A 14,982-nucleotide genomic window follows, 5' to 3' on the forward strand; every position below is an offset into this window, starting at 1 on the left:
ATATATTGCTATGTGTTTTATATTAGGTAATCGTTTATTTGTATTTTTATTTTATTTTATTTTTTATTTCTTGCCATTTGGAAACTCGTATATATATTTCTGTTTAATTTTTATTTCTTTCGCTCCAGTCACTAGCTGCGATCATTTATCGCACAGAATTTTTATTCTTCTACACACAGACACACCCTTAGATAAAATTGTCAAGCGTTTTGACGATAGTAGTAATATTTTTAGTTTTGCATCCACCTTTATAGGCGACATATAATAATAGTAATAATAACAACAACAACAACAATAATAATAATAATAATAATAATTATAATAATAATAATCATCATAATATAACAATAGTAGTAATAATAATATAATCAAGACAATAATGCAGATAATTTTTATTGAGAGAGCGACGATAGAATTATAGAAATAATAAAATAACTCGGTACAAGGTGTATGAACGATGTTTAAAGCATGAATTTTGTTCTTACGTCCATTCCTTGTATATTTTTGATATCGCTACATTGATTATTTACATTGAAATCTTTTATCTCGAGTATAGCAATCGAAGCAGAGCTTAATTTGTTCGTCCGCTTATTTAATTATTATTTTCTTTATATATATATTATATATATTATATGATAAACGAGTCGATCGTTCCCTTTTTTTTGCTATAGGCACGAACGATTTTCGGACCGATCGATTCGAGATTCGATTCGACAAAATACGTTTACGATGCTGAAATCGACTACATACATTCTCTTATTTCTCACTAAGTATACGCGGGAATAATAATAATAATAAATAAATAAATAATCAATAATCAATAATCAATAATCAATAATCAATAATAATAATAATAATAGTGATAGATGATGATAATAATAATAATAATAAATTTGGACATTAATTACTGTCGAATAATACATATATATTATTTCGAGAGATCTAAGAGATCATTCGCATCATTTTGATTCTAACATCATATTATTCTCACTCTCTCTCTCTCTCTCTCTCTCTCTCTCTCTCTCTCTCTCTCTCTCTCTCTCTCTCTCTCTTTCTCTCATATATGTGTCCTTATTATTTTATATATTTTTTCTGTTACTATAATAAATATCTTTTAGTTTTTTTTATTTTTTTTTCTTCCCGTCGTACATCGAGGAAAAGAGATTGATGCAGTACTAACTTAGCAGCCGGGATCGATCATACCGAGAATCGTCATCCAATACGACATTGAACGAGAAAACACGTTCTTCCCCGTTTATCCCAGTTCCCCACCCCATTCTACCACCCCAATCAATCCCCCTTTTACGCGGATGCCGTATTGAGAAGTCGACCAGCTAGATTCAGCTAGGATAATTAATTAGTTCATTAATTAGAGCGTATTTAGGCCTGTGGGCTACTTTTCCAGCAACTCGCTGTGAATCCCCATTGACAGAAGTAATTAAATCTCTCTCTCTCTCTCTCTCTCTCTCTTTCTCTCTTTTTTTCATTTTCTTTTTCTCTTTTATTTTCATCATCTCACATTCCGCGAGAAAGAGAGGGAGAGGGAGAGGGAGAAGGAGAGAGAGAAAGAGAGAGAGAGAGAGAGAGAGAAGAAAAGCAAGGGACAAAAGGAAGAAAATGAACAACGGAAAGGCAACGATTTTTTTCCGCCTCGCGAGAAAAAAAAAGTCGTTCACGCTTTTCTACCACCCCTCGTATATAATACCCACCACCCCAGCAGCACCTCACCGGCACCCCACCAGCACCACCCTTACCAGTACCACCATCAACCTTTTATCCGATCCTTTCCACCCACTTCCATCCACCCTTCTCCTCCTCTTCCTCCTCTTCCTCTTCTTCCTCCTCTTCGGAACAGCCGGCTTCCTCTGTACTGCGAACGACCAATGGGAAACGATAATCGATCGTTTCGCGATGCTTTCGCGCGTTTCGAATGATTCCTTCTTTGATCGTGCGCCGCGTTCTTCCTTTCTTCTTCTTTTTTTTTTGTTTTTTTTTTGTTTTTATTTTATTTTTTTGTAAGATTGACACGCGCGAACAACTGATTGAAATTTTCTGTCAATTACGAAGAGCAATATATAAAATAAGAAACGAAATAATATTAAATAAAATAGAAACATCGTTATAGAAGAGAAAGATTACAAAGGTGATTGAAATTTTTGCGTTAATTAGTTTTAAAAAAAAAATCATTATCGATCCGTAAGGAATTTTATTCTTTTCGATAATACTTATAAATGAAAGAAGGATTTAATTTTATTGGACGTCCCCAAATGTTTATATAATAAGTATGCACATACACATACACACACACACGTGTGTGTACATACGTACCCATTTTTTTCCTACAAGAAAGTTTTCTTTTAATATGGAAAAATGACAAAAATATTGAATAAGTTTTCGGTCCTTATCCAATTAATATTGATTGAATTCACAGAATGATGACCCTTAAAATTCACCTCTCGTGAGATAGAAAAGTACGTAACAGTTCTCTCGTTTTCGGAGAAAAGTGTTCTAACAACGTGATAGAAGAAAAGAAAAAGAGAAAGAAAAAGAGAATAAAAATAATAATAAAAAGAGAAACACGGGAAAGTGGATCGAGAACATCGAGTATCGTTTCCCTATCGCATTCGTTGCAAACCCTTAATCCTTTATATATTTCGTCCTTCGTTGCCGGAGGAACGGTTCGCGCGTGTATGATTATTGTACATTAAATTACATGTATAATAGAACCACAGTTAGTTTACGTGAGTTATATCTTCCTTCGCATTGGCGAGTTCATTTCTGACATTTTTCATTTTTCTTTTTTAATCTTTCGTGTATGTATGATATGTATATATATATATATATATATATATATATATATATATATATGTAATGTGTGTATGTACGCGTGTATAATTTTTTTCTACTTTATTTTTTTTCTCGACCTGACGATCATTTCTCTTGAGACGAATCCGGCGCCTTGCGGTTCACTTTTCCATCATTACCCTTAGAATATATATATGCGTGTGTGTGTGTATGTGTGTATAATATCGTTTAGAGTCTTTTGTACAGGCTTCCGACGCGACGAGAAGAAGAGTTTTTTTTTTTTTAGCGACATTCTACCTGTGCCAAGGGAAAAAGATATTCCATTCTTCTCCTTTCCTTTCCTTTCCTTTCCTTTCCTTTCCTTTTTCTCCCCCTTACTTTCTCATTTTTTTTTTTTTATTATTTCTCTTTGCCGTTCCTCCTGGCATTTATTTCTTACGTTCTCTCTTCTTCTTTCTTCTCTCCTCTTTTATATATATATATAATTACGCGATCCATTTGAAAGATTGATAACATGCAAAAAAACCCGGCTAGTTCTCAGTCGGATTAAAAAAAAAAAAAAGCTTTTACAATAAACCTTTGCGAGACTCTTCTAAATAATTATAAGATAAGAGATATAGAAAAGATTAATGTTTTTGTAAGAAATATGTAAGTGAAAGTATGTGAAATAAAAAGAGAGAGAGAGAGAGACAAACAAATAAAAATAAAGCAAAAGAGAAAGAGAGAAAATGTAAGTGACAAGTAAATAAGTAGTAGGAGACAATATTTTCAACCGACTACGATAGGCCGATAGTATAAGATGATCGGTTAAATTAACAAAAGAGATAGAAATAAAAAGAGTGGAACACGAGATGAGAGATGACGAGAAGAGGAACGAAAAGAAATGGAAGTCTTTTACAATCGAAAAAATGCAGTTATTAGATAGAGAAAAGAGAAAGATAGAGATATTAGATCATTAAGTATGAAACATTCGATTATTTCGAATACTTTCGGTTCAAAAATCAGACATTTCATACTTAATAATCTAATATATAGGAGTAAGAGGGAGAGGAGATGGGGGTAAAGGGGTACGACACACGGATGCTGCGGACTACGCTAATATATATTCCAAAAAGAGAAAGAGAAAGAGAAAGAGAGAGAGAGAGAGAGAGAGAGAAAGATAGAGTACATCGAGATGGCCCAAGGATATGAAATAAAAATCAATAAGAGAGGAGAACGAGACTTCCTGGAAATGTTCCAACCCTGACGCCATTCTTCGACTTCCTCGAGTTTAGGTTGCGAGGCTTGAGAGGGTGACGGGAGAAAGCTTTCTTACACGACCTTTATAACTACCACCACCACCACCATACCACCATTCCCACCACCTACCCAATACTACTCTCTTTTAACAGGGGGGTTACGATAGACGAAGTTTTTTCCACCAATCGCGATAAGTGCATCGGCATTTCGAGTTTATTTGCTTCGGCCAGGACAGAAATTCATTCTTTCGGGTGTATCCTTCTTCGGATAGGACTCCGAAGGATACATTCTTTTTTTCAGAATCTTATTAGATTAATCTTCGACACGATTGGTATATAATTATTGAAATTATTAAATCATTGACAGACTAAAACAAGCATTTATATTTTTATAATTAATCCTAAGATTTTACTATCGTACAAATTCGATTTCAAATGAATCTTTAAAAGGTCATCTTTACTTTTTCCTATCTTTTCTCTCTATCTCTCTTTTCTTTTCTCTCTAACTCTTCGTCTTGATTATTTCTTAATTCTAATCGAAAGATCTCGAGATATAAGAAGCCGAGATCGAATATATCGTTCGTATATATATATATATATATATATATATATATATATATATATATATATACGGTGAACCGATTTATTATTTAACATTTTTTTCCTTTTGTCGAATTTTTACTTATTACGAAATTTTCCAAATTTGCCTATTATTTCCGAGANTATATATATATATATATATATGTATACGGTGAACCGATTTATTATTTAACATTTTTTTCCTTTTGTCGAATTTTTACTTATTACGAAATTTTCCAAATTTGCCTATTATTTCCGAGAATCTATTCATACGAACGTTTTATCTCCTCCTACCTACGTGTAGGTAATTTAGGCGACGCGTGCATGCGTGTGTCTCTATTATTTATTTCTCCCTCTTTCTCTCTCTCTTTCTCTCTCTCTCTCTCTCTCTCTCTCTCTCTTTATTTTTCTTTGTATTTTTATGCGCTGTGTATTATATACGTGTATGCATTGCCCGTTTATATTATATATCGCGAGTCGCATTAATGCGCATGATAAAGTATTATATATGTACAAACACATGACGATATCGTTTAATGTCTCTCTCTCTCTCTTTTTCTCTTCCCTCTCTTTATATTATATATATATGTATATACGCACTACATGTATTTATATTTATATTTTTATATTTAAATTTATATTTATATATATATATATATAATATATGTGGATATGTATATACGTATTTATATATTTATAATAATATGTATAATGTTATTATACACATAATGTATTGAAATTTTCTTCGCAGTGAATTTAACGCGACAAGGTCGAAGGAAGATGCATATACATATATCTCTCTCTCTCTCTTTCTCTTTCTATCTCACTCTCACGTGCATTCTCATATATTCTCTCTCTCTCTCTCTCTCTCTCTTTGTCCCTTTTCTCACTCTCTCACCGTTTTCGAAATTTTTATTTTTAACGCTTACTCCACTTTTTCGTCGCTTTTCCTTCCTCCTAACATCTTTTCTTTTTATATTTCTATTCCCCATTCCGTCGTCGTCACCATCGTTCCCCATTCGTATTATTTTCTTGAAATTTTCATTAGCAATTATTTAATCTCATGCATACGACTTAAATCGACACATACATACATATCGTATAATACCATCTTTATAATACACAAATATGTGTAAAATCGATGAACGTGTAATAATCATTATATTCCCTAAATGACGATAACGATACTTAATTTAACAGTTTGGAAATGTAATTCATTAGCGGTTTGTCGTATTAGAACAATAGATTCTATCGTTAATTACGACTTTGCACCATATTGAAGATATGTTTCGAAAGAACTTTGCTTTCGATATTTGTATGCGTGTTACACTCGCATTTTCCGTATATATATATATGTATATATGTATAATGCATGTTCATTTTTGTGCGTGCGTGTGTGTGTATGCGTGTTCGTGTACGTATATAAGAGTATATTTTGATAAATATCAAGATGTTTTAATCTATCTCTCTCTCTCTCTCTCTCTCTCTCTCTCTCTCTCTCTCTGTGTGTGTGTGAGTGTGCGTGTATTCGTGTTTCGTTAAATGCTGATAACGTTGCTGCTATCTACCTAACTCTCGGAAGGTTAAAATTTACGTGTACAGAAGTTTTCATTTTAATTATAATTAGTTAGTCGAGAGATTGATTAATCGATCGATCGAAAGGAATGCGTGAGTCCTTCTCGATTATGACGAGAATGTTTGTTCAACGATTGCTATAATTTATTAACGAGGTCGTAGGGGAGGGATGCAAAATTTGTAAAATAAATAATACATTAATCTTACATGTTAACGTGTTTACAAATCTGTCGAGAGAGAAAAATGAATAATGAAGGATAAAGTAAAAATCATTTGAAGAAACGAAAGCAAAAGAGAAAATGAAAAATCGGTAATGAACCGATTTTGAGATTCCGAGGACCATGCTTCTTTCTCCTACTCTTTTCTTTTTCTCTGTTTTTATTTCTTTCTTTCTTTTCGTCCCTCTCTCTTACTCGTCAAAAGCGCTTCTATAGAAAAACCGAGAGAAAAAAAAAAAGAAAAAGAAGCTGCAATTAGCGCTAGCTTCCCGGTATACACTCTTTCACATAAGACCTCTAATTAGATCACGTTTATTATATATATATATATATTCACCAGGGGATCATTAAAAATTTAATCATTAAAACGAACATGGAGAAAAGAAGAAGAAAGAGAAATAAGACACATGAGAATACTCATTCTCACTTAATATAAGATAGGAATATTCAGGTTTCGAGAAGAAATTCGTCTTATCTCGTTTATTATCTGTTTTATCTGAGAACTATGATCGAGATTATTGAAATTTGATGATCCCTGAATCAATGAATCAATTCGATGATTCGAAGTTGGTTTTTTTGTTTAGAATGCGCGCATCATCAATCGATTAGAAGCAAGATAGAAGAATTAAAGTTCTTTGAAATGGCCAGGAATAATAATAATAATAATAATAATAATAATAATTCATCTTTGTCAGAGTGAAAAAATTAAGCATAGTAATCGTTGATTAGAATTATTAGAAATATAAAATAGAGATGATAGCGATACATATAATATTCGATATAATATCGTACGAGTACCTATCGTATTAAATTTAACACGAAAAGGGAAACTGCAATGTTTTATCGGTCCAGGTTAGGCAAAATTAATAATCGTTCGTTAGAACGATTAAAGAAATATCGAAGAGATTAGAGAGAGAATATCATATTAAAATCGATAACTAGATTCGCGTTACAAATCATTGTTTTTAACCAAGTACATATTATCAAATAAATATTATATCAATAAACGACAATTATACATTTTAAATGTTTTAATTCTAGTCGAGAAAATAATATTGAAAAAGAAAAAACCAAATTTTCGACGAAAGATCATACTTAATAGAACATAATTTCCAATACCAATTGCAATACTTTTAAAAATATAACGAAATGCTAACGATATATAAACATTAATTTAATATACATGCGTGCGTGCGTGCGTGCGTGTACGCGCGTGTGTGTATAGTTGTATTGGTTGAGATAGTTCAAATATAAGGATAATTTTTCGTTGTTCTATAGTAACATCATGGTGAGTTAGGATGAGGTATTATACGGAAGGTAGTACGTTCGCAGAACCGATATTATATCGTCGTGCTAGCGTGAAGTTATTACATAGTCCCGATTACGAGCTCACAATTTTCCGCTCAAACGCATCTACTTCCCTCTATCTCTCTCTCTCTCGTGGTCGTTCCAAGCGAAAGATGAGAGAGAGAGAGAGAGAGAGAGAGAGAGAGAGAGAGAGAGAGAGAGAGAGAGATTCATCGAGCCACGCAAAGCGTATAATACTTCAACGTTCAGAGCGAAAGTTCTTCCTTCGTCGACGAAACGACGACGATGTCGACGGCAGCTGCTTTTCACGGTTTCCCTCTACGGAAAATTTATTCTCTCTCTCTATCTCTCTCCCTCTCTCTTTTGCAGAGAAGTAACGGGTTTACCTCGAGAAGTTTCCTAAACGCGAGAAGAAACTTCATTACAATCATTTTCCATTTCGATAAACAGTTACAACTGTTCGAAAGTATATTGTTAAACGAATTTGATTCTAGGTAATACGATTCGAATGATGAAATATCAATAAAAATAATATTTATTTGAATTATTTTGCCAACGGTGGGGGTGGGGGCTGGGGGTGGGTTTATTAACAAAAGTTTTCACTGCATTGTTATTCTATCCTATTTTTATAATTCCATGAATTATATTCACGAATCAATACGAACTTTGAAAACGATTCAACAGTGTGGATTACAACAGGTTGATTATCGATAACGACGATAACGATAATAATAATATGTATCGTATATATAGACAAATTATAATTAAATTAATAATTAAAATAGAGAGACAATTATAAAATATATAAATATATATGAATCACAATAATAAAATTCGATGGTACATTATAAAATAATATAATGGGTGAGAGAATGAAAAATAATAATAATAAGAGAAAAATGTATAACGAATCATTTTAGTGATGTAAATTAATGTTCAACGAAAAAAAATTTGTTAAATATTCTTTCTTCTTTTATCCGCGTTATACTTATTTTAATTTAATTGTAAACAACCAATGAAAAAAAAAAATAAAAAATGAAAGAGATGAGACGACACATTGTTATCGATAATCCAAAAGAAAACAAAAAAAAAGTATAAGCCTTGTAAATCGTTCGGAATCGCGCGACCTACTAAACGTGTGCTGCTGGCACGTCTGTCTATTTATTTGTCTATCCCTCTTATTCTCTCACCGTCTTTTTCTAATATGCGCAGGTGCATATAGATATGTATATCTATGTTAAACGAAGGACGCTAATGACGTGTTTCCGAACAAGGATAGTTACTATGTACCTTTTGTTTTTTATCATATCTCGTCAACTTTCGTCAGAACGTTGAACTCCCTCCCCCACCCTTCGAGGTATAATTACAAATTTATACTAATTTCAATATCTATGAATTATTAATAGATAAAAAGCGAGACAGAGAGATAAATATCATGAATATTCAATGTGATCATTAGAACAAATAATAATTTGATTTTTGATAATACATACACATTCTATGTTATAAAATTGTTAACTATTCTCATAAACATCAATTTTATCATAGGAATAATATATTGTTTTAAATTTGACGTTTTAATAAAAGGAATAATGGTACTATTTTCAACAACAACAAAAAATCGACAATTCAGTATATTAATAATAATAATAATAATAATCTATATAGTATCAGAGAGAGTATGAATAGGTGATATTATAATCGCGATTAATATCTCACGGGACCCGTTAATTATTCCTTGCTAATCCGTATAACGTTGGGCTACATTTTTACGGATAAGTCGAGTTAAATGACCGAATAAGTGTTCGGGGTGGGTGAAGTTTGCGAAATATTAAGATACGACGACCTTTGTCATCGTCATAGTAGTCGTAGGTAGGCATGCTCGGAAAATGAAGGTGTATTCTTCTGTAAAATCGATGGTACATCGAGCCCACGAGAAAATAGAGCGCATAGAGAAGTGAGGATGGCACCGAACATCGACGTTGGAATGTCGTCTACGAACGCATCAACGTGTTCCCGTAAGATATATAGTACCATTTTTATTCCCATTCCTACATATAGGTTTTATTTTTCTCTCTGTCTCTCTGTCTATCTTGTAACACGCGTATCTTTATTTTTCGTTAAATCATTCTCAGCAAACGTAATCCAGATGGTGGTTCGGGGCTGACTTTTTCTATCTATCATCTCTAGTTTCCTGGATTATCATTGGATTTATCTATCGTCTGATAATATACATCCCTCGGTGCTTCGTATCTTTTGTTAAGGATTAAATCAGAAAAAAAAGAAAGGCAGAGGGAGAGAGAGAGGGAGAGAAAATGTGGGATCAGGGTAATATCGATGAAGAAAAAAGGAAACGGGAACGATAGTTGAATACGATTTATGAGACAAAGTTCCAGAAGAAGAAAAAGAGAGAGAAGGTAGGATAGTCTTTACGTGGAAAGAAGTAGGTTTAACCGTACATCACGCGAGGGATATAGGCATAGGATAAACTCGAGGATAACGTTATAAGAATGTGTATGTGTGTGTGTGTATATATATATATATATATGTGATGACCCAGTGAGACTGCTGAAATACTACCGGTCGCTTCTCGTGATAAAGATTCGTCTTTTCATCTGCCAATATCATTCTCTCTCTCTCTCTCTCTCTCTCTCTCTCTCTCTCTCTCTCTCACACCCTAACTCAGTCTCTCTCTCTAGCTTTTTCTTTCTTTCTTTCGACTGACACAATGTGTCCTTCGATTTATTCGCGAGTATGCCATCGGTGGACATATGGAAGATAATACGTGTGTCTCTGATTAAAAACAAATAGATTCCTATTTCTCTTTTTTTTTTCTTTTATTTTTTTTATACAAAAAATAAAATAAAATTATAAATTATCGGGGAAAGGGAGGGAGAGAGGTAGGGAACGAACGTTCTCATTAATCATTTGAGGTATCGGAAGATAATAAAAAAATAAAAAGAATCTAGTTTTCCTTTTTTTCGTTATAATAATAATAATAATAATAATAATAATAATAATAATAGAAATAAATATATATTCATCTCTAACGCGTTTGTTCGTATACGAATATTTTGAATTCGGATCATCCGGTTTATTCCTAATTCATGTATCCGCTCGGCCGAATGACCAACGAACAAGTCATCCGTGTAATCAGTAGGAGAACTCGTGTGTGTGAACACACGACACGACACGACACGGTTCTACGATCTGTCTCTTTCTTTCTCTCTCTCTCTCTTTCTTTTTCTCTTTGATACACACCGAGTTACCCCCGGTAGATTTGTTTGCTGCGAACGAGAGACCTGTCGATCTGTCGTGCATCACACAGTTAAAAAGAGAAAGAAAGAGAGAGAGAGAGAGAGAGAGAGANGATAAAACGTTCGTATGAATAGATTCTCGGAAATAATAGGCAAATTTGGAAAATTTCGTAATAAGTAAAAATTCGACAAAAGGAAAAAAATGTTAAATAATAAATCGGTTCACCGTATACATATATATATATATATATATACGAAGACAAAAGTTTATTATCAATATAGAACGCGAATAGTATAGTAATCGGTTTCTAATCCTATATACGCGTTGTCTTTGTAATTTTTTATTTATTTTTAAATAGTTAAGATTTAACAAGAAAAGAATCATAATAATCTAAATAAAATGATTAAAAAAGTAATGAACGAATCTTGAGAAAAAAAAATACACATACGGTATTTGACTTAAGATTGATTACAATTGAACCAATAAAAGATCATCTATTTCTCTCTCCCTCTCTCTATCTCTCTCTAGCTCTTATACACTTTCAATGAGACGTTTTTTTGATAATAGTAAATTGGCAGGGGGAGAAGTGTATAAAATTTTGTAGAATTAGGCACCTCGATATCGATAATACCGGTAATACCGCAGTGCGGAGGCCAAGTTCTAAGCCCTGCAATTTCGATTCACGAGCACGTATACATATATATGTATATGTATATATAAAGGTTCTATCTTGCAAGAGCAACTGTGGGGGGCCTCATTTCGAGAGGGTACACTTTGGATTAATAATAACGATCGACTACGATCGATGTTAACGATTTCAGGCGTTGTGTTAGGTGTCCCAAGCTCGTTTCAAGCGGCGTTTAAGTCTCCGCAATTTTGTACCTATACCTTTATGTAGATATATATATATATATCTATGTATACGTACTAACATACGTGTGTATATGTATATACGTACATACGATCGACTGCAGTGACCTGCACCGCATTACAAACATGCGCACGTATCGGTCGCCGCAGAGCATATAGATCGAATTGCAGCTCGTATTACCCTGGCTCTGTCTACAAACAGTGTGTTTCGGGTTTGTATAAGTGCATTTGTCTCTCTCTCTCTCTCTCTCTCTCTCTCTCTCTCTCTCTCTATTTGCATTGTATGTGTATATAAGACGTACGATTGTGTTGACAAGAGAAACTAAGAAAATATATTACATATTATATTCAAGAAAACGCGAAGAATTATTTGAAAAATAATCTATACGAATGATCATGATAAATAATAAGATTAGATTTCAAATTGTCGATTAAATAATTACGATGATTACAGTTATTATTAATTTTTCTTGTTGTTGTTGTTGTTTATGTATTATTATGTATTAAGAAATAATAATGATAAGATTTTTGACTAAGTTTGAATGAAATGTTAATATCGATAGTTGTGTACGTTCGGTATATATATATGTAACAGTATGTAACAGCCGAAGTCGCGTTAACCTGGCCATTTTATTCTGGGGGAGGGGTGAGGGTGCGAGGGGCAGATGACTGTGCTAGGAGATAACGTTTTGGAGATTGCTAGGGTGCGATCTCCCTCTCTAGATCTATAAAGTTTCCGTCACGGTGACCCAGATACTATAGCGATAATAAAAGAGTAACCGTTCGCCATCATGGATTATTTGATCGAATAATAGTTATCCTTTCCTAGAGATGCGAGATCAAGAAATTTCTTATTCTTCCTTTTAAAAAATGTGAGAGTTAGTATTTTCAATAAGAATAAGACAGGATCGAATTGCATGATTAAAAGCTTATTATAAAGTTAATGATATATATAATAAGAAAAAAATAAATACAATGTTAAAATTAAAGATAAAAAATAAGGAATACGAAACGATGGTTTCCTAAATGTTTCTTCTTCTTTTTTATGTTCTCCAATTTACGATCACAATGGGAACGAATAAAAATGAAAAATACGGTGCTCCTTAATGCGAATGTAATTAAATGGAAATTCTTCTCTTCCTCTATTTCTTCGATATTAACGTTGAAATATTTGTTAATTACACAGGATTTGTATAATCGACGAGATCGAACATTTATTTTATACGCGTGATTCGTTTACAAAATAATAACGCGTATCAGTAATAGGAATACGCGTTCGTTATCATTATTATTAATTTTTAGATTCGCGCAAAAAAAATTTATTGTTAAATGTGGTGGGTGGGTGGGGTTATAGGGAAAAACGGGGGCAAGCAAGACGAAGAAAAATATTAAGAGAAAATGTGTAATATCGTAATCGAAAGTATATTGTGGAAAGAAGACACGAACACGCGCATACGCACAGAAAAATACACAAACACACACACGCACACACACATAAATCTGGTCGATCTAGGTAGACACGAGCGCGCACCGAGTTCGCCTTCGTCACGCAACATAGCGATTCGTCCGAGATCCTAAACGAGTTACGATACTTATCGGCAATAGAAATACAGGTTGGATAAAGATACCGATCGTTTCGACCTATTATTTCTTAAGTGGAAGAACGCGAAGACGGATCGTATTCAACGATTACTAAAGTTTCTACTACTACGTTTTGTCTCGTAAAATCGTTTAGAGAATGCGAAAAGGAAACTCCTTCTCGTGATACTTTTAAAACGAGAATCTCTTTTTCTTCAAACCCCATACCCCTCACTAGCCGCCCCTCTTTACCAACACCCTACTATGTCTCTTTCTTCTCTTTTCTTTTTATTTCGTTCATTTTTAAACTCGATCGATATAATATTTTTACGAATTTTCTCTCAATGATTTCAAATGTTCTCTTCTGAAAAAAAGTACATTAATCACCTTTACCATTATTATTATCTTTTCTCTCTTTCTTTTATTTTTCTCGAATAATAATAATAAGAAGAAGAAGAACAACGGGAAGAAGACAAATTTCGGATCTGCTAAGCTGTATAAGTCTTGTGAATAGTCTTGCGTAGCTTGCGAGATAAGCCAAGAAAGAAAGAAAGAAAGATAAGAAGAAAGATGGAAAGAAAAAGACAGAGAGAAAGAGAGAGAGAGAGAGAGAGAGAGAGAGAAAGAAAGGTAGACGATAATGGACTCGTTAGCAACTCCCTTTAACCTTGGAGGTTACCTTAGGAAGCATTTATCGCGATGGGAATAAGTGATTCGACGATGTTCAACTCTGAACGTTCGAATCTAGCGTTTATATACGCATATATGCATGTATTTTACCTTTCTCTCTCTCTCTCTCTCTCTCTCTCCCCATCTATCTCTTTCTTTTTAATTTTATATATGTATATATATATATGTATATATACACATAAATGCAAGGAATAATTTTTGATCATAGCCTCGTCGAAACTGAAGAGTCACGCATCCTGTCAAATCAATCATCATCATAATCATAATCATCATTATCATCATCATCATAATCATCATCAGGCATCATCTCAGAACGGAGCTAATATGGATGAAATATTCGTAGCAGAACTCATTTATTCACTCATTTGCACTGTCGTCTAGTATTCATTCGTACGTACACGCATACATACACAGACTCATTCATTCGTTCATTCATTTATTCGTTCTATCTCTCTTTCTCTCTCTCTCTTTCTGTCTCTACATCTACTGCATTTTCTTCATTGCACTTCATTAGTCCATATCACGGTTGATCGTCGGAGAACGCGTGAGAAGAAGGACAATGGCCGACATTTACGTTCTCCATTTAACGATCTAATCCATATACATATATAGATGTATAATATTTATATAATATACCTATATATATGTTATATAGATACGTACATATATATGTATGTATATATTTATTTATATACTTCTTATGTGTGTTGGTTGGTTGGTTGTTGTTAATGTTGTTGTCGTCTCTTCATTTTTTTTCCCCTGTTTTTTTTAAGGGTTTTTTTCTTTTTTCTTTCTTCCCCTCCCCCGCCCCGCCCTCCTAAGAACTCTCGAATATATTTTCATTGTCCTTTTTCTTTTTTTTT

Source organism: Polistes canadensis, unplaced genomic scaffold, assembly GCF_001313835.1.
Source record: "Polistes canadensis isolate GaletaPanama2010 unplaced genomic scaffold, ASM131383v1 scaffold_153, whole genome shotgun sequence".
Classification (NCBI taxonomy): Eukaryota; Metazoa; Arthropoda; class Insecta; order Hymenoptera; family Vespidae; genus Polistes; species Polistes canadensis.